Below are 10186 nucleotides of genomic sequence, written 5' to 3' on the forward strand. Positions count from 1 at the left end.
GGTCCAAGGAACTGGACCACAAGGACATAAATGTCTGGAGAGCTGATGATATTATAAAGACAGAACCTAAAAGCTATTCCATGAATTCTGGTAATGAGAAGTGTTCTCTGACTCCCACAGACCATGAAATTATGTTGATTCTAAAAAAAAAAAAATTGGAAATATCTCAGAGATAAGGTGATTTGGGTGCCATACAGGTATTATAGGATTGCTAAACTTTGAGGAAATTTCTAACAGAATAGCAAAATTAGAATCTCTATGGGTTATTATTCCAAATGCAAATGATTGGATGGTCTCCCCAGGGCTACTTGATTAAGCAACTGAGGACCTATTGAGGAATCTGCATTTGTAACAAATATCCTAGGTGAAGCCTAAAATTACTAAAGTTTGAGAAACACCGAATCTTTCATTTTAGAGTCAAGTTGAACAGAAGCTAGGATGATTATGTAATGTTCATGGTCATACCATCACACATGCAGCTGAAACTAGCATCTGAGTGTCCTTGATATTGTTAAAAGGGAATAGTTTTAATATTTTGACACATCTACCTCTGACATTTGGCTCTAATTTCCACTAGTTATGTGATCCATGTCAAATACATTAAACTCTCTGAGCTACTGATTTCTAAAAATAGGAATGATTTCTCATAATTTAAAAATGTTATTTATATCTTTTCCAGGATCCCAAATAACTTCCATTAGCCTACAGTGCCTGACATAAGAAGCCTGTACGAAATGTAGCTATTGTTGCTATCCCTGATATGTTGGGGTTAATAGAGTAAGTGTTCAAGTAAGTGGGCTCTGGAGCTAAATCATATGCTTCCAGAAACCAGTTCTGCTATTTAGTGGCATGGTGGCCTTGGTGGAATTAAACTCATCATGCTATTGTGTCTTCTTGAGAAAACTGGCAAAAGAAATGCCATGATTTAAAAGAATTGTTATGAAGATTAGGTGAATTATTACAAGTAAAGCACATAAAACTAGGCACAGCACATTTTAGCTCTCAGTGTGCCCTTTTTTATTTTACCTTTACACAGAAAGAAAAAGAGAAATAGCCTTGGGGAGGTCATTGCTCCTGGAGAGGCTGCTGCATAGTCAGACAGATTTCAGTTCCAGCAGAATGAGTGTGGGATGCGCAGCATTTAAAAGAGGTCAGTGCAACCTTAGAGTCAGGAATGCTTGGATACCTGCTTCTCCTGCAGATAGAGTTGTCTCCTTGGATATTTCAAATTTAGGTAAGGCTGAAAATTGGGTCGACTGCATGTTCCCCCTGGGTTTCCTTGTTCTACTGTTTATTTTTCTCAACTGTCTTTCTCCTTACGACTTTTCTTATTTCTTTACTCTGGGCAACTTTTTTTTTTTTGCTTAGATTTCTAGAAATTCAGTGATATGAAAATGTGGTTGTTATAGTTGAAGGCATTTTCTAACTTCATGGGTGCTTAGTTTTCTTTTTAAATCGTAAAATAATTTATTGTTCTCAAAGAAATTATTTTGAGGAGTCTGAATTGAAGTTCTCCATTAAAACATTCAGGTCACAGCAACTAATTAAGTTCCTCATGTAACATAATAAATAACATAATCAGCTACTTTTAGTTTAAAACATACCTTCATTATGATTAACATCAGGTTAAAAGAGTGAGTCATATTTACATATGCACATACAAATGAGCAATCATTAAATCCTGATGACTGTATTTTCTAAGATGGTCTTAGTCCTCTAATTCCACTGTTACCACAGATTATAAACAGTTCTCAAAAGCCTTCTACCTACTATCCTAAAGCATTCCTGATGCACATGCATAGTGATATTTTTTTAAATGGTTTACTGATACATACAAACATAAAAATTGTATATATTAAGAGGGTACCATGTAATCTTTTGGTATATCTATACATTGTTTGATGTTCAGGTTGAACCTATTTGTCTCTTTATTTCTTTCAAATGGAAACTTTCAAAATCCTTTCTTGTAGCTTTTGGAAATGAACAGTACATTATTGTTCTCTATTGTAACCCTATCATACAATAGCACAACAGAACTTCTTGCTTTCTAAATGCAATCTAGTACCCACTACTAGGCCTTTACCCCACCCCTGAACCCCCTACTTTTCTAGCCTCTGGGAACCATTCTACTGTCAACCTCTATGAGATCAACTCAGATTCCACGTATCAGTGAGTTCATATGACACTTGTCTTTCTGTGTCTGGCTTATTTCACTTAACACAATGATCTCCAGTTCCATCCATGTGTTGCAAGTGACAGATTTCAAAACTCAGAAATCTTTTCATATCATTCCTCTGCTTCAATCTCTCCATTATTTTAAAATAAACCAAAAATCTTTTAAAAGACCATGTTGAACTGGTTTGTGCCTCTCTCTTGCATCTTTTCTGACTCCTCTCTCTGGGCTCATTATAGTGTCATCTCTCTAGCCCTTCAGGTGTTCCTACTGTGTTTAAAGCACTAGAAAACTATTTCTTGCCCTTCATTCACCATCATACAAACATAGATTGCTTACTCCTCATCCAACTCTTAGATTTTAAATCTAATTTTTTAAAGAAAAACAACCTTAATTCCATAGAATATTTTATTCCTTATTGTTTTATATTATCCTAGTACATTGTAGTATGTTTTTCTTTTACGTTTCATTTCTTATCACATCTGAGGCCCAAGAATAAATGATTTAAGATTTGTATTCCACATTGCGCTGATGCCAGTGACCTTGTAAGAATTGCTCAGTACTATATCTTCAGTTCTGGAAAAGTGCTAAGTAAGCCCAGAGAAAGAACTCAGCAAATATTTCTTAACTGAACAAATACATTTATGAATAGCAGTCAAGATTGAAATTTAAAATGGGAAACATCTTACCTCTAAAGATGGTCACCACCTGTTATGAATTCTAACAAATTAGTCTTTAATTGTAACAAATATTTAGAGTTGACAATACAAATATGCATATAGCAGTGATGGAATAATCCTCTATTATTTTCTGACCACAGTTGTTTTTACCATATTGTTAAACACAGGCCTTAGTGGAGTGGTAGGGCATATATACCAGTTGATATTAATTTGAACTCATAAAGACTTAAGGAACAATTTGAAATATTGCTCATTAGTACTAAATGAAGTAAAGTGAATGCAATCATTCCTTTTTAGTTTTTAGTCTGCAAAAACATTTTTTTTTTTTTTTTGAGAATATGCCTCCTTCATCCATAGGGTCTACAAATTGAGTAGCTCCAAGGACTTCAGCCTAGACCTGGTTACTGGGTTGATATTAGCCAAACATGACTTTTCATTGATAAATGGCTAATAATGGGGTAGGCACATGATCAAAACTGGGCTTAAGTCTCTTCAAAGTGATCTATATGAACACTGAGATTCAGGGGTCTTGCTCTTTCTGAGATTGTGAATACTCATTTCTTGAGTTTCGAGTGGTCATCTTTTCTGTCAAATAAAGATAATCTGCTTAAGAAGAGAATAAGGATAAAGATCACCAGAGGTGATAGCAAAACAAGGTCTCTCAGATCTGGATATCTTTTTGGAATTATAATTTACATAATGAAATGACAAACTTTAAAAAACAACTCAATCGAATTTCTTTGCATTCTAGACACAATGACAATTCTCAGAAGTAAACTTTTCTTTAGCCTACTCCTTTAATGTGATATGTGAGTGTACATAGTGATGTCATATTATCAGTCATCAGATTTGTGGATATAAACACATTCAAGCTGAAGGAAACCAAGAATAATGTAAGAATTTCATGAGACTTTTACAGATTTGAACATGTGGAGAGCATTAAATAAAGTCTCATGGAATAAAATAAAAGTATTGTGTCTACATACAACTAAAAATATTTAAGAAAAAAAGAAATACATTACAGAAATGATGGGAGCAAAGGATAAACAAGATTTAGAAACATGCTGTATCAACTCAGAGTGCCTAGCTTAGGGCAGAGACAACTAAGAGGAAGTGCAATGCTAGCTTTCAAATATTTATTAGACTTTCATTCACAAGAAGGCTACACATGTTCTCTTTTTACCTTAAAGGAAAATATATATTGAAAATTGGGATACATAATTTAATGCCAAATTCTTACATCAATATTAAGAACCACTTTTACTTTAAAAATGTACAGGAATGGTGAAGTCATTTTTTTAAGTAGTTCCCAGATACTGGAATTTTTGAGCAAAATTTAGTGCTTGTAGGAATGTAGTAGAAATGACATTAAAGGTGGTAGAATAAAGTTTATAGTTTCTCACTCTGTGAACCATTGCTTACCATTGCCAATGCAACTCTAGGGCAGTAAAGATATTAAAAAGAAGTTTTCAGAAAATAACAATACAATTTTTCCCTAGCTTTTAAACCTTCTCTCTCTCTCTTCAAAATATTTTTATTGCTCTTAGACTACCCCTTGTTTCAATATCCCTAATTAGGTAGTTGGAAATCATAAAAGCATTTTTTCCTGCTTTGTGCTCAGCTTGTTAGTTCACATACTGAAAGATTATCTGTGAACAAATCTCAAAGTGCCTACATCTTTTACAGGCATGAGCATCTGAAACCAATTTTACAAGGACACAATCATTGTCTTAACAGAAACACCTGAAAGTGGCATTGTACCCTTTGAAGTTAATGAATAACATAGGGAAATAAGATAACAGCACATAAATTTATTGTAAACAATAACCAAAACAAAAACCTCACAAAGATAATTAAATTTAACTTTAAAAAAAAATATTTTGTTTTAGTTGTAGTTGGACACCATCCTTTTATTTTATTTTTATGTGAGGATTGAACCCAGCAGCCTGCATGTGCTAGGCAAGCACTCTACTGCTGAGCCACAACCCCAGCCCCAATTAAATTTAATTTTTTAAAGAAATTAAGATTAATTTTATTTAAAGAAATATAAGAGGGAGTCCTACACTATGAAGGTAGATATATCAAAACGCTATATCTGCCCATCTAGAAAATTTGTAGTGTCATTTGTCTTTATAGCAACAGAATGTTTAAAATTAATATAAAAGGGGTTAGTCCAAAATATTTGTGGTTTAGTTTGCTAATGAGTAAACAGTGCTGTTTAATAACATCTGGCTTCTCTAAATAAAACCCCAAGAGGAAAAAAATATATATATTGAATTTAAAGCCTGCAGGAACCTTGAGCAGAAAATCATGTCCAAGTTTTGAGTTTTATAAATAATGTGAAAAATGATACAGACAAATATAGTAACATCAGGAGACACATCACAGTGCTATCCCTTACCCCAAGAGAAACAAAATGCTGACAATCATAACCATATTTACTTTAAAGAGCTCTAGGCATAAAAATATTTTCATAGAGTGGAGAAAAATTTTAAAAAGAATAAATTGCATTCTATGTAATAGGAGACAATTTTAATGGCAGATTATGACACTCCCACTATGAGGCCTCCCTTTTGAATTGATCAGATAAGGGTGTGATAGCTAAAGAGAAGAGACCCTGTAGATAGTTACTCACATATGGCAGTTTCTTTCTGATGATGTCCATCTAGCAAAGATGAGAGGAGAACACAGGATGACACAACTAATTCACTTATCTTTAGCATAGTGCCTGGGATATATTTCATTTATATATTCCAAATCTCCTGATGGTACCTTTAATGCTTTTACTTATTGAATGGAAAGGTGCAAAATGTAACATGTATTGTTATAATTTAAGTGATGAAACTGTAGAAAAAATTAGATTTTATTCCTGTGGGTATATTATATTTTGATATTCAATAAACTTATAGCAGGAATTAGCAAGTATTTCCATAAGGGGTCAAATATTAAATACTTTGGGTTCATTCAAACATATGGTCTTGGTGACCAAAGATTACTTGGCTATGATAACAGGAAAGCATTTTTTAACTGTACAGAAATGCATAATTCTGCTTCAATAAAGCTGTATGAGAATTGGAAATGATCTGAAATTGACATAGGTTCATAGTTTTTTGATCATTGTTTAATGGAATACTCTACAATATTACCCCTCAATACTCAGCAGTCAGGACTTCTTTCTGGTATAGGTATGAGGAAAATTCATTCTTGATTTTTGAGCCTGTTTTGAACTCATGGAATTCTATAGCAAAACAAGTTTGTCTTGAAATCTATGGCACTCCTTTTTAGCAGACAACATTGTATTTGGAAAAAAAAATTACAATCCGTAGTTGGCTCTATGTATTATGAGCCAAAGACTAAGAACAATTAAAGCACTAAGATTATTTCATAAGATTATAAGGTAAGGAAGAATGCATGGTAACACTGAAGTCTTTATTTTTCTTTTTTTCTGCCTAAGGGTATATGAGAGTTTCATCAAGGAATACAACTAGAGAAAAGATGTGCCAAATGTGGTTACTGTTCAGATGCTGGTGGGTGCCCAAAAGTTTCTTAATATCCTCACTTACATTGGTGAGAATGTAGCCAATGTTTCCTGAGCGCTACCTTCCCCCATAATAATGGAGAAATGGTTGAAAATTATGACAGGTCAGTTGAGGCCTCATGGTGGAGAAGATGAAGAAACAACTGTATACATTTGGCAAATGGATGGCCTTGTTGGATCAAGGACGTATATCAGTAAAGGACACTCCTCAATGGACAGAGAACTACTATATATAAAAATTATCCAGCAAACGTAGAATACCATATTTATATTTAGATTGCTACCCTAATGCAACCCAGTTAAGAAGAGAAAGGTGGAAAGTCTAGAATTGAGTAAGCAGTTTTCAAAGTAAACTAACTTCAAGTAAAAGTAATTCAGTTGCTGAATTGGAAGTTTTGCTATCTCAGTTGCTGAGTGTAAGTCAGGTTTTTATGAGCTAGTCTATATTGAGAAATAGAGAAATACATATTTTAAATATTTTAGATCTTTGTTCATGTGATAGTTTAAATATGATGATGTAAATTAGCAAGATGCCAGACACAATACAGACATCTTCCAAACTTTGCCATACTATAAAGCCAAGAAAAGAAGACCAAAATAATCAGGGGAAATGGCTATAATATTTACCAAGAAAAGTAAAAGTACTTCCTCTTCAATTCTACTTAGGGTCAACTGTAAGTGAAGCTGTAACAGGAACTACTTCTTTAAAGGATTTCAGGAAGGTCTGTCTTTAATAGGTCTATGTGGCAATACCTCACCAGCTTAGTGGTGGAAAAATTGGACACCATCTGGCAACATAAAGATTTCAGTGCCATGTCAATAAACTTTGTGTGGTGAATTAGTGCCCATAAGGGCTATTACTTACATTACCTTTTTAATCATCATAGTAATAACAATGAAAGGAGATTATCACATTTGTATAGGCAAGGATTCTGAGAATGGAAAAGGTTAAGTGACTCTGGTGCTCAGGTTCATACAAGCAGTAATTGGCAATGTCACAGTATTAAGGTTGATGTTCATTCTCTATAAACTAATGAGTGAACTCAAAGGAATCTCAAAGAATTGTGGAAAACCATGGGTGATGATAATATTGGACAATGCTGCAGGCATGTTGACAAATTAATCATGTCATCAAGGTCACTGTAATTTTTGTCCTTCCTATGATAGTTGTATTTTTCAGTTTGTTTTTAGCCTTTCCTACAGATCTATGAGCTAATCCATATCTTTTTCATAAAATTCTCTTTAGGCAACTAGATCAGTTCATATTGCTACTGAAAAAGTCCTAAAATATAAAATAATAATGTTGAGAGGTCTATTTATATGTGATGAGTTACTAGTTGTGAATTTAAAGACTTTAAACTGAATTTTCCAAACCACATCTATTAATCTGCATTAGACTGAGTGCTGTTTCAGGATGTAGTTATCTTGTCAATTTACTATTTGCATTTTTTCAGGCATTTTGAAACTCCCAAGTTGCAGAAACCACCAACTAACAACAGAAAAACATCACTGTCAATCATTACTTTGTACTCTCGCTCCATAAATAGACCATTATTTATATGGAACCACATGTCTGTTAAGCTTCACAAAAATAGCAACTCTGTTGGCACATTTCTTCATTCACAGAGTGATCGAGGGTCTGAGGACAGAGAAATGACCAAGAATGAGATACTGCCCGTTTGTGTAGAACTTACATTTCTGTGAAGACACAAGGGAATATTCAGGAAACAGGCCAGTCATAGTATGTATCTGGATGACTCCTTGAGTTTGGTGGCTGGGATGGACTCTCAGAGAAATTACATTGAAGTGGAAATATGACCACCTTCAAAGAGTCAGTCATGTGAAAATTAGGAAGCAAAACAATCGAGTCAGAGGCAATAGTAAATGCAAACACCCCAAATTAAAAAGCAATTTGAATAAGTAGAAAGCCAATGTGACTTAAAACCAATGGCTTAATGGAGAATGTTCTTGGATGAAGTTGGAGTCAAGTTCCATAGGACTTTGCTAATAGGATAAGGAGTCAGGATATAGTTCAAGTGCAGAGTGAAGTCATTGATAGACTTTAAGCAGGGATTGATCAAATCTGAAATGCATTTTTAGAGGACGGCTCTAGCTATTATATATTTGGGGGTATGGCAGTGGCAAGGAGGGTTAAAGAAGAGAAACCACCTGGAATGTCAGGTGATAAATGGTGTTCTAGGTGACAGCATAAGAGATGAAGAGAGATGAGTGGATTCATCAACTGTTTTTTGGATATAGTTGAAAATAAGGTATTTACTGAAGTGGATTTGGTAGAGGAAAGAAAATAACCAAAGAAATTACCCAAACTTTTGGTTTAAGCAAGTTAGAAGGAGGAGGGATAATGAGTAAAGCTGAAAAAAATAAATAGGTGATAAGGAAGAAATCAACATTTCTGCTCCATATTTTTAAGATTGAGATGACACATAATTACATATTTATTAATTGAGTGAATGAGTAATATCCTTTTCTCCAGAACTGCTGACTTCTAATAACATTTACTTTAATTTTGGAATTTTTGTTTGGAAAATTAAATCTATTCTGATAAATATTTATTAGAGAATACTGGTCAAAAATCATATGTGGAAATATATGATATGTCAAGAAATTTGTAATGTTTTGAACAACCCACAATAAAAAATTAAAAAAAAAAAAAAAAAAAATCATATGTGGAAAATAATACAATAGAAAAGAATGAGATAGTAAGAGTTTACTTAGCCAATTTTTTTTTCATTTTTCTAGATGATGAAATAAAGTTCAAAGGAGATAAGTGGTTTCTCTACAAAAATGCAATTGGTGAATAAAGGGTCAGAGTACATGAAGTTTCTTAGCTACCAATTCAGCATTTTCTTTTTTTTTTTTTTCTGGATGCTGTCCCATATTCCCTAAGTATTTTCTCTAGTACATGGGAGAAGAAAACCACTGAGAATAAAGTGGGCAAATAAATCATCACTGTGTGCTCTTGTTGCATATAATGAAATTCTTGTGTCAAAATCTGAGAAGAAGAATGTTTCACTAAGTATTTGGGTCCAGAAGTTCTTGTAATTACTGCTGACATTTGTATGCTTCCAGGAATAACTATGAGCATCTTGATTTTGCAGTTGTCCATGTAATTACAGCATTGACATGCTGTGAAAAAATAAATATAGACCCTTCACATTTGTGTCCTACTGTACACTCACATTGTATATAAAAATCTTTCTGGTTTTCTTATTATTCCAATTTACTATTTAATTTGTACTTACTATGTCTTAGTATGTTAAAAATTCCAAAATTCTGTCTTCTACTTCAAAATTGCCTAATATTTGACTTATTCTGGAAATCCTGTCCTAAAAGTTATATTGAAAATTAGGAGCTTTTTATATTTTGTATGCACATTTTACATTGGAACTTCCTCATACACTCCAGTAAGCAATAGGTTTTGAAATTATAATTGTCATTATGTTATGTGCATGTACAAATATGGCACAATAAATCCTACTTATTATGTATAATTGTAATGCACCAATAAAAAATTGATTGATCAGTAAACTGCTACCACCAATCTCTCTATGATTTGCAACAAGTGCTTGGTCATATTTTGCAATTTTGTTTTATGACAGCAATACTCAGGGAATTAGATATTATAAAAATATTTGTATCAGGGTTTTTTTCTGATTTTTTGTGTAGTTGCAAACAATAATACTGGATAATATTCACTTCATAAAATTATTATCAAATTACCAACATAACATTTTTATATTCACTCTTTTCACAGTTATTGGTAAAGTGGGTGTA

Source organism: Marmota monax, unplaced genomic scaffold (genome assembly GCF_021218885.2).
Source record: "Marmota monax isolate L192 unplaced genomic scaffold, Marmota_monax_Labrador192_F-V1.1 WCK01_AAM20220418_F8-fsc00294, whole genome shotgun sequence".
Classification (NCBI taxonomy): domain Eukaryota; kingdom Metazoa; phylum Chordata; class Mammalia; order Rodentia; family Sciuridae; genus Marmota; species Marmota monax.